A 14794-nucleotide genomic window follows, 5' to 3' on the forward strand; every position below is an offset into this window, starting at 1 on the left:
GCACCAGCACAGCTCATTGGTGACTCTGAGAAAGTGACGCTTATGTCCCACATGAGTGTCCAGGAGGGACCTCTGAGATCTACTGGGTGCTCCTGAGACACTGTCTCCAGCACCTGACTCATGTCCTGATCCCCCAGGATCTTCAATTCTATTGAACACTGTTGGTTTACAGATTTGCCCTGTGATGCATAATTAGAGCTGATTTTCTCATCTCACAGACAATGGGAATCAGAAGAAGATAAAGCAGGAGTTTGGAGTCCATGATGAACTCTCTACTCCCAAAGTAATTGTCAAGGAATTTGTGTTTAGAACAATTTTGGGTTATTTTTGAACTCCGTTTATTAGTATTTTGTCAAGTATTTACATACTTTCAGTTCATATCCACAGACCCTCACCTTTCCATATTGATTTCTGACTCACTTGGTCTGTGCACCTGCCACACTCTCAGATCCACTACTGCCCTGTCACTCACACAATGTAAGCAACATTACTTAACACCAAAATCTGAATTTCTTATTCATAGGAATGAAGTTTCTTCAACTAATCTGTACCCATAGAATGAGTAAAAACATGCCCATCCTTCATATTCTCACTACTAAGATATTATAGTTCTAGAAACCCACTTCAAAAAATAGTTCCAGTGCCTCAAGTTATATGAATGGTTTTGATGCGATAGAATATTTAAAGCACGTCAGCGACTTTTTGAACAGTTATTTTAGATTGTTTTTTCCTGACAAAGGAAAACCCAGGCCCTGAGAGGAAACTTCCTCCCCAGCTGTGCACCTGCTCCAGGGCTGGAACCTGTGCTTGGTGGCTCCCAAGTGCCCCCTTTCACCCAGGCTCTTGCCTTGCAATGAGGTTTCTGTCGGGGCTCACAGATATTTTCCTTCAGAGTCTCTAGCCCAGCATGAAGTGGCTGTGTCCTGGTTTAGAATTCTCTGCCAGTGACACCATATGCTGCCGACACCATGTCTTTTAACAATTGATTAGCCTCACTAAACCTACTGAGGGATACCCACAGAAAAGATTCTATGACTCAGAAGGGAGTCCCTTTTCTGAAGCTTCACATTTCCTGAATCAGTGGACGCACAATGAATACAAAAACTTGTAGGATTTGGGGAATGCCTAGTTTCTTCGTTGGGCTCCTGCAGTTGAATGTTGCATCTGAGAATATCTGCAGGTACAGATACAGACCTGTCCGAATAAAGACACCTTTGTATATGCTATTCCAATAACACATATTCTCCTTTCTTACTATTTTCTAGCCTATAAAAGCGCCTCCTACACAGACACTAGGCCTAGGTTTATGGCTTTTTTCTCTTAGCGATCTAAGGCAAACAGAATACGAGTGGAGACTTGGGAAGTGCATGAATTTTTTTCTCAGCTAGGAACCCTGAAAATGCCCCATGATAAAAGAATCTGAGGTCAATGGATTTGCCAAGACCTTGTCTTCAAAAAATTTATGTCAGAGGCTTCAGATTTTCCTACTGTCCTTGTCTTTTTCTCTGCCATTGTCTTTCAGTTTCCTTATGTTCTCCTCCTCAGATAGAGTCTGTGCACTGCCACACTTTCATCTTTAACCCAGATTATACTGGTGAGAAAACAAAGTGTGCATCCTGGAAGTATTATATGTTCTTACAATTGATTCTAATAATTCAATCATCCTTTTTTTCTCTGGGCTGTGACCTATATGCAGAGTCTCCAGAAATGAAACTGATGCTTTCCCTTTTCTGGCTATAATATTATAGGATTATTTCAGTATCGGCTAATTTTATCCACTTTCATGATAAAGGAAGGCTGCTGGGAGGGTCTGTAATGGAGATGGACTACCTTACCCAATACAGATAAGGTTCTAGATATGTCTTTCCCCTGGATGGTCTATCTGGAGAAATGTACGTGTGTATTTCTCAGAGATTGGGTCTTTGGATGATTTATCCAGGAAAGGATCTATGTCGATTTTCACTCGAAGAACCTGGAGGTTCCTGGAGCAAATAAGCACAAGAGTGTGAGGTGTGGGGCCCCTAAGATCTCTCACCCTCACACTAGTTCAGACATGCCCTTTATGTTTACATAGTTCAGATTTACATATAACATACCACACAGCCAGGCCCATCTAAATTGCCACATGCTCATTTAAACTCATTGGAGCAGCAGCTGAGTGTAATCATCACATTGAACTCAGAGAAACCTGGGTCCAGTACACTGTTTATTGTAGCTCAGAGAAGCATCACTGAGTCCCTTGAGTGGACGTTTCTTCCCTGAAAGAGCTTCACTACCAAGTATACTAAAGAGTCGCTATGGAGCCACTGTGGGGTTGGATTTCTTTCTGTCAGCCTGTCATGCAGGGTGTTTTGAGTGATGCAGACCTTTATACTTAGATGCGAATCATTCCCAGTATTGTTGAAATGGCTGGCCACCCCCAGTCCTGTTTCTCCCCTCCACTCACCTGAATGTCTCCAAAAACCCCATGAACCTAAGGATTCTCTTTTCCATGGATGACTCTGAGGATTCTCAATCTGGTCAGTGCCACAGTCAGAGGCAGCTAATGGAGGATTCTCAGTCCGCTAATATGTTGAGCCCATAATATAGGATACATATCCGAGAGTGGCCAATTCATGTCAGTGCCAATCCACATTTAATTCAAGGGGCATGATTTTCAGTGCATTGAAGTTTAAAAGCTTCATAATTCTTAACAGAGGCACAAACTGAATGGTTTGCTGAAGAAGTGAGTTCACGGTTAGAAGAAAGCTGACTGCACCCAGGCAGAGTCTCTTTAAGTAAAACACCTGAAATGTGATGTCCTGAAACCTTGTGAAAATTCATTTCCTTGAGTAAAAAAACAGGAAAGCTATTCTCAAATCACTGGGAGAAAACTTATCAGAAATTTTATGAACACACCAGTCGAATTCCAGTAAGTCAATCCTTGGGTTTATGTTTCACAACTCAAGAAGCAATAAAGAAATCTACATAATTGGAAGGCTGCTCCAACAGAGAGAATTTTGAACTATTTAATTAATAGACCAGTATTCATTCAAAGACACTCTCCTATGGAATCTGCAACTTAAACAGATCTCTGCAACCTGGAAAAATTTTCTCACTTATTTTTCTCTAGACATCCATAAATGCAAAAACACATTTTGTGTGTATGTGCATGAGTGATCTATAGAAATACTTTGCATATCAATGAAAGTTTGGAAAAATGATAACTTCATCACTTATTGTGAACTCACACTTCACTGGTTTCCAAAATTCTCCACCTGTGTCGTGGGGCAATGGGTGCCTCTGAGAATATGCTGATTTTCAGACTGAACATGTTCTTCACTCCTCACTTGACTTCATGGTTTCTCACTCACACTGATGTCTCTGTGAATGAAAACCCAACACTGATATCCAGCAGATTTTCCTCTTACAAGATTCATATTCTCTCTATCTCTTTCTTTCTCTGCATGTCTCTAACTCCCTATTTTTCTGTGCCATTACCGTTTATTACTGAATCATCCTGAATCCTGCCAACAGACTCCATCTCACATTCTGCAAATATTCTGCCTTAGAGATAATTAGGGGCAAACTCATCCTTGCCCAAGGTGGGAGAACTTTCTGGACTTCCACTAGGTTTATTAGAGCCTCATATGAGAACCATGATCAAACACTATGTGTTTTTGGATTATACCTCAAATCTAAAACTGTTCTTCATAGTGGCTATGACATTCTACATTCCCATCATTACCATTATGCAAAACAGTGTGGTGGCTTCTAAATAAATTAAAACAGACATACCATATGACCAGCGATCCAGCTTATGGAAATATACCCAAATGGGATGAAATTACCACCTTGTGAAGATACCTGCTCTCCTGTGATTATTGTAGCATTATTCACAACAGCCAAGATATGGAAACTAAGTGTCTGTCGATGGACAAATGGATAAAGACAATGTGGTATGTGTACACAATATAGCATGATTCTGCCTTATAAAATAAAGAGATGCTGCCATTTTCCACAAGATGAATGGATTCCCACCACCACTAGCAATGCATTTTACCCATTTCAGCCCCTCCCTGGGAGCCGGCAGATCCAGGCCCAGTAGTAAGGACTGGTTGTGATGGAGTGGCCAGAAACAGTGCAGGTGATGCAGAGGGGCAGTGCAGGCTCTTCAGGTCCAGGGCTGACTCCTGCAGCTGCTCCTGGGACAGGGCATGTGAGTACATGGGGAATCAGTCCCTGTCAGTCACATGTACCTACACTCACCCCATAGACCCACATCTGAGACACTCACCCTGGGGGAGCCGTCACCAGGCACAGGAGAAGACAGACATAATGCCATCTTCTTCATGAACACAACTCTGCATTCCCCAGATACCTTAGCCCTGCCTGAGGGGAGAGCTGTTAGCTTCCACAGTCCAAAAGCATTTTATACCCTGGAGCCTAAAGGATAGTTTGGATGTGGCAAAGCCTTGTACTTATACGAGAGAAGGACATAGGTCTGACTCCCTGTGGGTTTGAATATGTTTTATTGTTGTCTGTCTGTTTTCAGGTTGACATGAAGCACTTCCTTGCCAAAAACTACGGTCATGACATTTAATAAAATTTGCTTTATTCCTATTTTCCCACCTGTGACATTTGACCTTCTGTATCGAGTGAGCAATGTGCATACCTTACAGGAGAAATTACAAAATAACTCTCTAAGTCATCAGTATCACACGAATGCTACCCTGTCCTTACTGCCAAATATCTTCTGGAAAAATTTAAGTAAAAATAAATGACAAGTTGCATTCTTAAATTGAAAGTAGCATAACATTCAGAAACTCATGAAATCCCTTTGCCAAAGGTACTCCCACTAGAACTTAACAGCCCATGGTCTGCTTCCTCAAGGGCAAAGACAATATCACCCTATGACTTGATTCATCAAAAGCCCATGTATTTTCCATTTTACTTTCAGCATTATACTCTGATTTATCACATGCCAATACAGCGAAGTATTTTAGGGGATCAATGTGCTATGCAGAAATATTCAACAGGATGTTAAAAATGTCCTAAATAGCTTCTTTATTGCCATCAACTTGTAAATTATTTATTTTCCAAGAGACATCGGAGAAAAACAGTCACAAACATTGTAAAAGGGGCTAATTACAATTAACAACAAATGCAGCAGTGACTCCAGGATGTCAATCCATAGGTTTATGAGTGAAAATGAGGTGGGTTACATAAATTGTTTTGAGAGTATTTTCCTTGCTTGTAGAGTCAATACCAAGGTTGGCATCAATATAGGGTTAAACAGTGATTTGCTGGGAAGATGTCCTTGTAGAAGTGATTTTTATAAGGTCATGGTGGCTTCTATCAAAGGTTGTGGTTAAGCAGAATCCATTCATGGTCGTTCTTGTTATCAGGAGTATGTGCATGGGAAACCTCCTTCATGGTCATTCCTAGTTCCATTTGTCAGGGTTTTAACACAAGTGGATCTATTTTGATTCTGACAACTTTCACACCCTCTTTCTAACACTACTGGTGAGGAAGGTGACTCACTCTGTGGTACTTTGCACAGCACAGGATAAATTTCACATCCCCATCCCATTTTGACCACACAAGCTCATCCTCTTCACTACTGTTGGGCACTTGCATTCCCAGGTGAGTCTCCACATGACACACTGGAGGGTGCTGAGCAATGGGAGAGAGGAAAGTCCTATCAGCCTCTCCCACGTGGCTGCAGGAGCCACAGCCTGAGCCCCACCTCAGCTGCAGGGAATGGGCTTGAGGCCTCGAGCTTTGGCAGCAAGAACCACATCCCCACTTTACAGGAAGCACGAACAGCACAAGGAAGAGCAAGAACAACAACAACAAATAAAAAGAAATAGAGCGGGCTAAGAGCAAAAGAGGCCCCAGATCAGTGCTGATACTAAGTTGCATACTTTAGTGTCAGGAGAAGGGTCAGGCATGAAAACTGTGAGGTTCTACATGACACTGACCCTGGCCCAGACTCTATTGGCTGTGATCACAATTCCTAAAGACCGTCCTAGTCAGGGAATCTTACTGAGGTTTCTGTCCTGAGTCTGACCGGAGAAGACTCACCAGGTATCCCTGAGTTTCCTCAATACTCTGATCCTGGCGACAATGGTTGAGGGCTTTTCATCTCTGTAAGCATCAATCTGTGTTTTGTGCATAGGAGAATAGGTTTTCATATTAAAATAATCATTTTAAAAATAAGTAGAGATGACATTGGTAAGCACAGAATTCTGAACTTAGAGAGATTCCCTAGAGAAACTCTAAAAAGATGAAGTCCCACATCCTGACAGGAAACCAGCCTCCATCTGCAACTTGCCTCTGGGGATGACTCTGATCAGTGGGTCCTGTGCGCCCCCCGCAGCTGATTTCCCCCAAGCATTCTGCAGAGAGGTTTGTGTCTGGGCTCACACTGACTTCCCCTCACTGTGTCTCTTGCACAGTAATACACAGCCATGTCCTCCGCTCTCAGGCTGTTCATTTGAAGATACAAGGAGTTCTTGGCATTGTCTCTGGAGATGGTGAATCGGCCCTTCACGGAGTCTGCATAGTATGTGCCACCACCAGTACCAATAGCTGATACCCACTCCAGACCTTTTCCTGGAGCCTGGCGAACCCAGTGCATAGCATGGCTACTGAAGGTGAATCCAGAGCCTGCACAGGAGAGTCTCAGGGACCCCCCAGGCTGTACCAAGCCTCCCCCAGACTGCACCAGGTGAACCTCACACTGGACACCTGCAAACAGAGAGACAGAAAGGTCAGAAATTGCCACACATCACATACCCACTGTTTCTCTCATTCATGCCCATTCACACTCAATATCTCTAGTTCTCCATGAATCACCTTTTAATATAGCAACAAGGAAAACCCAGCTCAGCACAAACTCCATGGTGATTCCTGTGTGTTCAGTCCTGATCACTGAATGGAAACACCTGGGAATCCCAAGGCTGGGGCTCCACTCCCAGAGCTGCAGGTTCAGGGCTGGGCTGGTTTTCATCAGGAGAGGGAGGGCTCTATTTGCATGTCACCTACTATATAGCAAGCTATGGGGTGGGACTCCTGAGGAGAGGGCAGGGCCCAGAGTAGATGAGAGCGTCCTGGGGGATTTTGATGACAATGATTGTGTTTGGGAAAATGCTGTCTTAATGTGAAATTGTTGTGCGATAAACATTTAACAACTATCATATTTTTAATTATTTTTACCTATGTGTATAAATGATGTTATTTAGCAGTCAGTGGTTTCTTCATTTACAGATGTAAAAGTGAACCCACACACGGAGGGGCTATGTATGTGTCTAAGGGCTTATATCTGGCGTGAGTGAGTCCTAGTACCTGGGCCTATGCTCCTCACAGCTGGCCTCAATTGCTCTCTTAACCAACTATTGGACAGAGCTAAATGGGCCTAGTGTGGTTTGCAGAATCCACTTCCTGCCACGAGAACCTGTGTGATTTTGCTGCATTTACCTAAAAATACGGAAACATCTAGGCATCAGGCAGATAAATTTTTGGTGTATCTGATATTTAATGTATTCATTTGTTCCTTCTTATCATCCCTTTTTTGTCTAAAATTTCACTTGTTTACTTGTAGTAAATTTTATGAGTTTTAATTGACAGATGATAAAATTCACATATTTAACCTGCACAATAGTAAACTTTGATAAAGAAAATCTCTATTTTCAAGAAGGTGACAAGTCATCTCACCTCAGAATTCCTCTTGCTCTTTTACAGACATATTTTTGTTTTTCTCCTCTTTTCTTCTACCATTTCTTTATAAAAGTACTGATGTTTTCATATTTCTTTAGACTAGTTTTTATTCTCTAGAATTTATAAGAATGAAATAATATAATATGTACTCTTATCTATTTGGCTTATTTTTCTCAGTAGAAATACTGAGAATTAAACCTTTTATGTTGTATTGTTTATTTTTTAATAAATAATAGGTAGCATTTCAGCAAACAAATGTAGCATAATTTGTTTTTCTAAGTTGCTAATTGGTATCCAAACTTTTCATTACTTTGGGTCTTACTAATAAATCTGCTACTCAATTTGGTAATGTACATAGATGATAAATTATATATAAAATAGATTATTTTTGCAACAACAATAACACATAAACAAGAGAATGTGCTATTTGGCAAATTTTCTTTAGCATGTCAAATAATTGAAGTTATGAAACAAAAAACAAACCTGTAAACCAAAGAGTATCTGAGACTAATCTCAATAGATTTAGGAAGTTCATTTTCCAAGATTAAAGACATACCTGTGACACCGCCTCAGGGAGTCCTGATGATGTGTGCCCAAGCTTGTGGGCACAGCTTGGTTTTATACAATTTAGGGAGGCATGAGACATTAATCAATATATGTATATAAGATGTACATTGATTTAGTTCAGAAAGGCAGGACAACTTGAAGTGGGGAGAGGGCTTCTAGATCATAGGTAGGTTTGAGAGAAATGGTTGCATTATTTGAGTTTCTGATTAGCCTTTAACTGAATGCACAATTTACAGGAATAGTCACGTAGGCCTTAATCTGGCTTAGTGAAACAATAGAGCAAAGGGAGCAATCAGATATGCATTTGACTTACATGAGCAGAGAAATGACTCTGTCTGTCTTTGGCCCACAAGGATTTTACTTGTGGTCAAATTTTGAAGGAGGTCTGTAGCTTTTAAAAACCTTAGTAGCTATCATTTTAGTGAAATAATGGAGGTGGATTTGCCCCAGACAGTTTTCAGCTTGACTTCCCTTCGGCTTAGTGATTTGGTGGTCCCAAAGGTTTATTTTCCTTTCAGGAACACGGAAATCTTGAAAGAAATGAGTTCTTGTAGAGAGAAATGAAGCCATAGTGTTAGCTAAACTGAGGCTGAGGCTGCCACATGAAATATAGCCTATTACAAGACAAAGCTACAAACGTGTTGGATTGCTTAAATTCCAGTGTGGTAAACGTGTTGTCGTGTAAAATTCTCAGGAACCACATACTGAAGGGCACTGATAAAGTGAATTAAATATGGTCTGAGAAGGACTCCGTACTTCTGTGTTTGAGTCCTTCTGGACAAACTGTAACCTACCTGAATAGGTGGACAAGATTGAAAAGCCAACTTCAGAGCACGAGCCTGTAACAATAGCGGAGTCTTGGCCAATTCCAGCAGCCATACCTCAACCACTCATACACTCTTGAGTGTGCACATTTTGTTTAAATAAGACAAAAGCAACCTGTAACCAATCCAGCTGTTTTTGTACCTCACATCTGATTTCTGTACATCATTTTTCTAATCTATAAACCTTCTTCTACCACGTGACTGCTCTGAAGTCTCTTTGAATCTGCTGCGATTCTGGGGGCTGCCCAATTCATGAATCATCCATTGCTCAATTAATCTCATTAACCTTAATTTGGCTGAAGGTTTTCTATTATCCGCATTCCTATACAATTGAATCCCTTTGTTCTAGAATGAGGACACTCAGAAAAATCTTCCTTTCCCAAAGTGTCTGTCTGAGACAGAAGGAGAGCCCATACTACTGAAATGCGTTCAGACCCACCTCCCTCATCAGCACTACAGAATGAAGGGAATGCCTACCATACAGGGGCAAGCCACTGAAACCATGATTCCAGAGGCACTGGTGGAGCCCCAGAGGAAATGGGATGAAAACCAAGGTTCTCACCAAAGTTCCATCGAAATGTACCTCCTCTCTGTCATGGAATCAAATCCTTAATCTCCAGGGCATCGCAGAAGATCTAGAAGACAATGATAATAGTGGAGACTATTGGAGGCGTGGGAGGGAACACCTGGGAAAAACAGGAGAAAATATACGTATTTAACTCAGTAGACTTCAAGCTATTTACATGTTAATTAACTGGAATATTTCATAGCTAAATACCTGATCTAGCATGAGAAATAATAGAGATGACACATGGAGAATGCAACAGTGGGAAGCTGAGGTTCAAGTTCTGATGTTTGTTTACTGATATTTGTCCACTGGCATGTCCAGAACTTCATGAGTACAGAACTCCTCTAATAGCGAAACAAACACTCACAGGACATGCATTTTTGTTTGAAATAAGTGTAATTCAGATGCTGGTAAAATTTTCTCCTCAGACTCCTTTGCACCAGCTCCAGGGCTGACGTCTGCGTTGAGTGGGTTCTGGGCCTGCCCTGCAGCTCTGCCCTCACCCTGCTGGGGAGGATGCTGTTTGGGCTCACAGAGCATATTCTCCCAATGTTGCTCTCCCAGAATGAAAGAGCTGTCCCCTGGTTCACAATCCTCTTTCAGCAGCATCTGATGCTTTTGAAATTATCTCTTGAAACAGTGATTTGTCATTACTATAGCCAGTAAACTGCAGGGAGAGCCCAAGCACAGATTCATGAAACCACCAGAGAGTCACTTCCCTGGGACTGTCAGATGCAATGACACAGTCAAGATCCATGGTGAGTCCAGAAACTTTCAGATAATTCATAGGAGCCTCTTATTTCTCTTACAATTCTCTATTCAAAGGTCATGCCAAAAAGTATCTTCACAGAGAGAACTACATGGCTTAAAGCCCACAGAAATGAAAACGTGCATGTACACACACATATACACCAACCACCCCCACCCCCCCCACACACACGCAGAGTGGTATGGCTGATTTTTACAGTAATTGGCTCCTAATTTGGGATCTTTCCTAGTGTAAACCAAAGGTTTCTGAGACAGATCTCAATCAAATTAAAATTAATTTTCCCAAAGTTAGGACAGCCTGGAAGAAAAATAAAAGTAACCACAGAAACTGTGTGTGGTTAGTGCCATTCCTTAAAGACGATTTTTAGGGCTTTCAATATACACAGAGGAAAAGCTGGGTAGAGGGAAATTTGGATGGTAAGAAAATTTACATGTGTAATGAAAAAGAAGCACATAGGGAAATATAAAATTACGTAGTTCTCCTGCAGTAAGTCAGCACTTTCCCATGCTGTTCTCATGATAGTGAATAAGTCCCATTAGGTCTGATAGTTTTATCAAGGGGAGTTCCCCTGCACAAACTCTCTCTTGTCTGCCACCATGTAAGATGTCCCTTGCTTTCCTGACATGATTGTGAAGCATCCCCAGCCATGTGGAACTATAAGTCCATTAAACCTCATTCCTTTACAAATTACCCAGGCTTGGTTGTGTTTTTATCAGTAGCAGGAGAACAGACTAATACATTTATTTTGCCAAAGTTAAGAACCCACCCATGACAAGCCTCAGGAAGTCCTGAGACATGTGCCCAAGGTGATAGAAGTACAGCTTGCTTTTATACATTTTAGAGAGACATGAGACATCAATCAATATATGTAAAATGTACATTTTTTTTTTCCTTCAAGACAGGACAAATTGAAAGGGGGTTTTGCAGTTTAGAAGTAGATAAGACACAGTAGATTGCATTGTTTTAAGTCCTTTATCAGCCTACCACTGAATCCACAATTTAGTCAGACTTAGTGAATCTTCATTTTTTCGTAAATGATACTGAAGAGGAAGCAATCAGATATGTATCTGTCTCATGTGGGCCTCAGAGGAATGACTTTGAATAGAATGGGAGGCAGGTTTGCCCAAAGCCCTTTCCAGTAAAGCACCCTTGTTGTCTGGAATATCACCGAAGGTTCTTTGTGTCGTGGCTATGAAAATCAACGAAGGACACAGACACACGAAAGGTGAGGTTGGAGCAGAAATTTAATATGTAAAAGGGGAAAAAAAAAAGCTCTCTGTCACAGAAAGGGGTCCCAAATGGGTTGCTGTGCTGCAGTAAAATGTAAGGATTTTTATAAATGTGCTACTGGGGAGAGGGTATCTTATCAACATAGGGTGCAAAAACAGGACCAGGTGTGCCATCTGCATAGAGCGAAGTCTCTGGCAGCCCCATCTCATGCTTTTATTATGCAGGTGGGGACTTAGCTTGGTCTGCTCCACGTTCTTTATCTCCTTCCACCATGCATGTGCTGAAAAAGGAGGGAGGAATTTCCATGCCAGGTCCCAGGTACCTCCTTGCAGCTGGGGGCATCCCAAACCCCGTACAAGCTAACAGCTTTCCTAGCTCAGTGTGACCCCAGAAAAGGAAAGGAATGTGCTCATTAAGGCCCAGTGTTTTTATTGGGACCCATCCTATGTATGTGAACTTTGGTGATTACAAACAGAAACACCCTCTCTGCCAGAGTTGTTTATCTATATTTTACAGCCCGATCTTTCAGGCTGCTCTTTGTTAGAAGTGATCTCTTTGAACTGTGTCTGATTAGAAAAGAAGTTATTTTTGAGCTGATTCTTGTTAGAAGAAAAGTTTTTGCCAGAGACTCTTTCATCCTAACTATCTACCTAAATAATTTCTTTCTATCTCCTATTACACCAGCTGGACTCTTCTCTTTAGCTTAGTGATTTTGGGGTCTCAAGATTTATTTTCTCTTCACAATAGGCAGGTACAAAAGGAGACTTCATATGTAATTAAGTTGCTTGTATTAGCCCATGTTCAGGTTGCTATAAGGACATACATGAGGCTGGGTAATTTATAAAGAAAAATAGGTTTAATTAACTCACAGTTCTTCATGGCTGGGGAGGCCACAAAAAACTTACAATCATGATGCCAGGGGTAGCAAACACATGCTATTTCACATGACTGCAGGAGAGAGAAGTGTTAAGTGAAGAGGGAAGCCTCTCATAAAATTATCAAATCTTGTGATAACTCACTCACTAACAGGAGAAAAGCAGGAAGAAAACAGCCCGTATGATTCAATTATTTCCACCTCATTCCACCCTTGCAATGTGTGAATTATTACAATAAAAGGTGAGATTTGGGTAGGGACACAGAGCCAAACCATATCATTGATTTTATTTTCTTTAGAATTTACATTGTCTAGCTGTAAGAAAGCACAGCTCAACTTCTGCTGGTTTCAAGTTAGGAAAAATATTTAAAAAGGGAAATAATTGAAAACGTTATTTTGGAGACTTGTGCAAAGATACTCTTTAAAATTCAGTCCAAATTGTAGAAAATAATATAAATTGAAAAGCAAGTGGACAAGGTTAAAATCTATTAACTGATGCACTATAGTTTATTTTGAAATAATATTTCTCTCTATAATTCCCCAATTTCATTCGAGACAAAATCATAGTAGGACCAATTTATTTGTAAAATCAGTTTTAGGCTTATGAGACTTGGCCTGGTTTTTTTGTATAAGAGGCAGCAAAATAATCATTTAACATATTAGCTCTCTTTTTGTTTTCTATTTTTTGTTTGTACATAGGCAATTTTATTCACAAATTGACTTTGCTAGAAATTTTTTGTAAGGAGTCAAAGGGTAGAATCTTTAAAATCTTCAAGCCCAGTCAATATTTTGTCTGTGCCACCAGATAGCTATGTGAATTGGGTTACTTTCTCTTTTTTCAAGTTTCCAAGAAAACTTGGGAGTCCTGGGTCTGTCAGAAATTAAATTGTTTACTTACTACAGTTCAGGGCCCGGTAAAAAAAAAAAAAAAAAAGGTACATGCCAGTTTTCCCAAGGGGCTTTATCAGCTCTCCAGGTTAGATTCATTTTATAAAGTAAATATGAAAATATATAATTCAAGTTAAAGACTTAGTAAAATGACCATTGTCTCCAATTGTGCCCTGTTATGGAAGAAAGCAGATTTTGATTGAACCTATGCAAATAACTATTTTGATATAAGAATACTCACAGTTTCCAAATTTTGGAGAAATTATGTATATAAGAAGATATTATGTTTTTATTTTTTCTTAATAAAGTATACCATACTCAATTGTTAACAACTGTGAATAGCTTAAAAGACAAACTTTTCCTGATTCTGAAAAAACAGAACATAAGTAAGTAGCAAATGCTTTAAAGATTAAGCCATAAAAATAATTTCAGTCTTCTGTCAATTCAGCTCATGCAATTAACTCCTGTCCTGCTTAATATTAGATTAACAATCATCATAAAACAATCAGGTATCAATGAGAGTCTTGGAAGTTTTAATCTCTATACCAATGGCACAATTTATAAAATTGCCACAATCGTATATTTAAGAGTACTCCTCAAAATTCTATAGATTATTATAAGCCACTTGATAAAGAATCAAAGAAAAAAACCAACTGTGGATGACTGAAGTTTTAGAATAGCCATGGTTAAAGACAGAATTGAGGGGAAAATTTGGTTATTTCTGCAATAAACAGAAATTTTACATAATAATCATAAACACTACCGATAAAATATACTAAGACATACCAAATCACTTGGCTTGGCTGGCTGTCTTGGCTGGCTTGGCTGGCTTGCTGGCTTGGCTGGCTTCGCTGGCTGGCCAGCTTGGCTGGCTTGGCTCTCTTGGCTTGCTGGCTGGCTTTGCTGGCTTTGCTGGCTGGGTGGCTTGGCTGGCTTGACTGGCTGGGAGGCTTGGCTGGCTTGTGTGGCAGGGTGGCTAGCCTGGCTTGGCTGGCTGTGTGGCTTGGCTGGCTTTGCCAGCTCGGTGGCTTGGCTGTCTTGGCTGGCTGGCTGGCTTGGCTGGCTTCGCTGGCTGGCTGGCTGGCTGGCTTGGCTGGCTGGCTGGGTGGCTTGGCTGGCTTGGCTGGCTTGGCTTGCCGGGTGGCTTGGCTGGCTTTGCTGGCTGGGTGGCTTGAGTGGCTTGGCTGGCTGGCTGTCTTGGCCGGCTTGGCTGGCTGGCTAGCTTGGCTGGCTTTGCTGGCTGGCTGGCTGGATGGCTGACTTGGCTGGCTGACTTGGCTGGCTGTCTTGGCTGGCTTGGCTGGCTGGCTTGGCTGGCTGGGCTGGCTGGCTGGCTGGCTGGCTGGCTGGGTGGATTGGCTGGCTTGCCTGGC

The 14794-nt window shown here is 41.2% G+C and overlaps 1 long non-coding RNA gene across 1 annotated transcript; it reads right to left on the reverse strand.

Annotated features, from left to right (window-relative positions):
• Positions 1 to 6652: 6652 nt before the first annotated feature.
• On the reverse strand, positions 6653 to 14517 carry LOC129527579 (uncharacterized). Its single transcript, XR_010131505.1, has 3 exons — positions 14208 to 14517; positions 9655 to 9778; positions 6653 to 6732 (listed from the first exon to the last, which is right to left on the reverse strand). It is a non-coding gene; the product is annotated as an uncharacterized lncRNA (long non-coding RNA).
• Positions 14518 to 14794: the final 277 nt, after the last annotated feature.

Source organism: Gorilla gorilla, chromosome 18 (assembly GCF_029281585.2).
Source record: "Gorilla gorilla gorilla isolate KB3781 chromosome 18, NHGRI_mGorGor1-v2.1_pri, whole genome shotgun sequence".
Classification (NCBI taxonomy): Eukaryota; Metazoa; Chordata; class Mammalia; order Primates; family Hominidae; genus Gorilla; species Gorilla gorilla.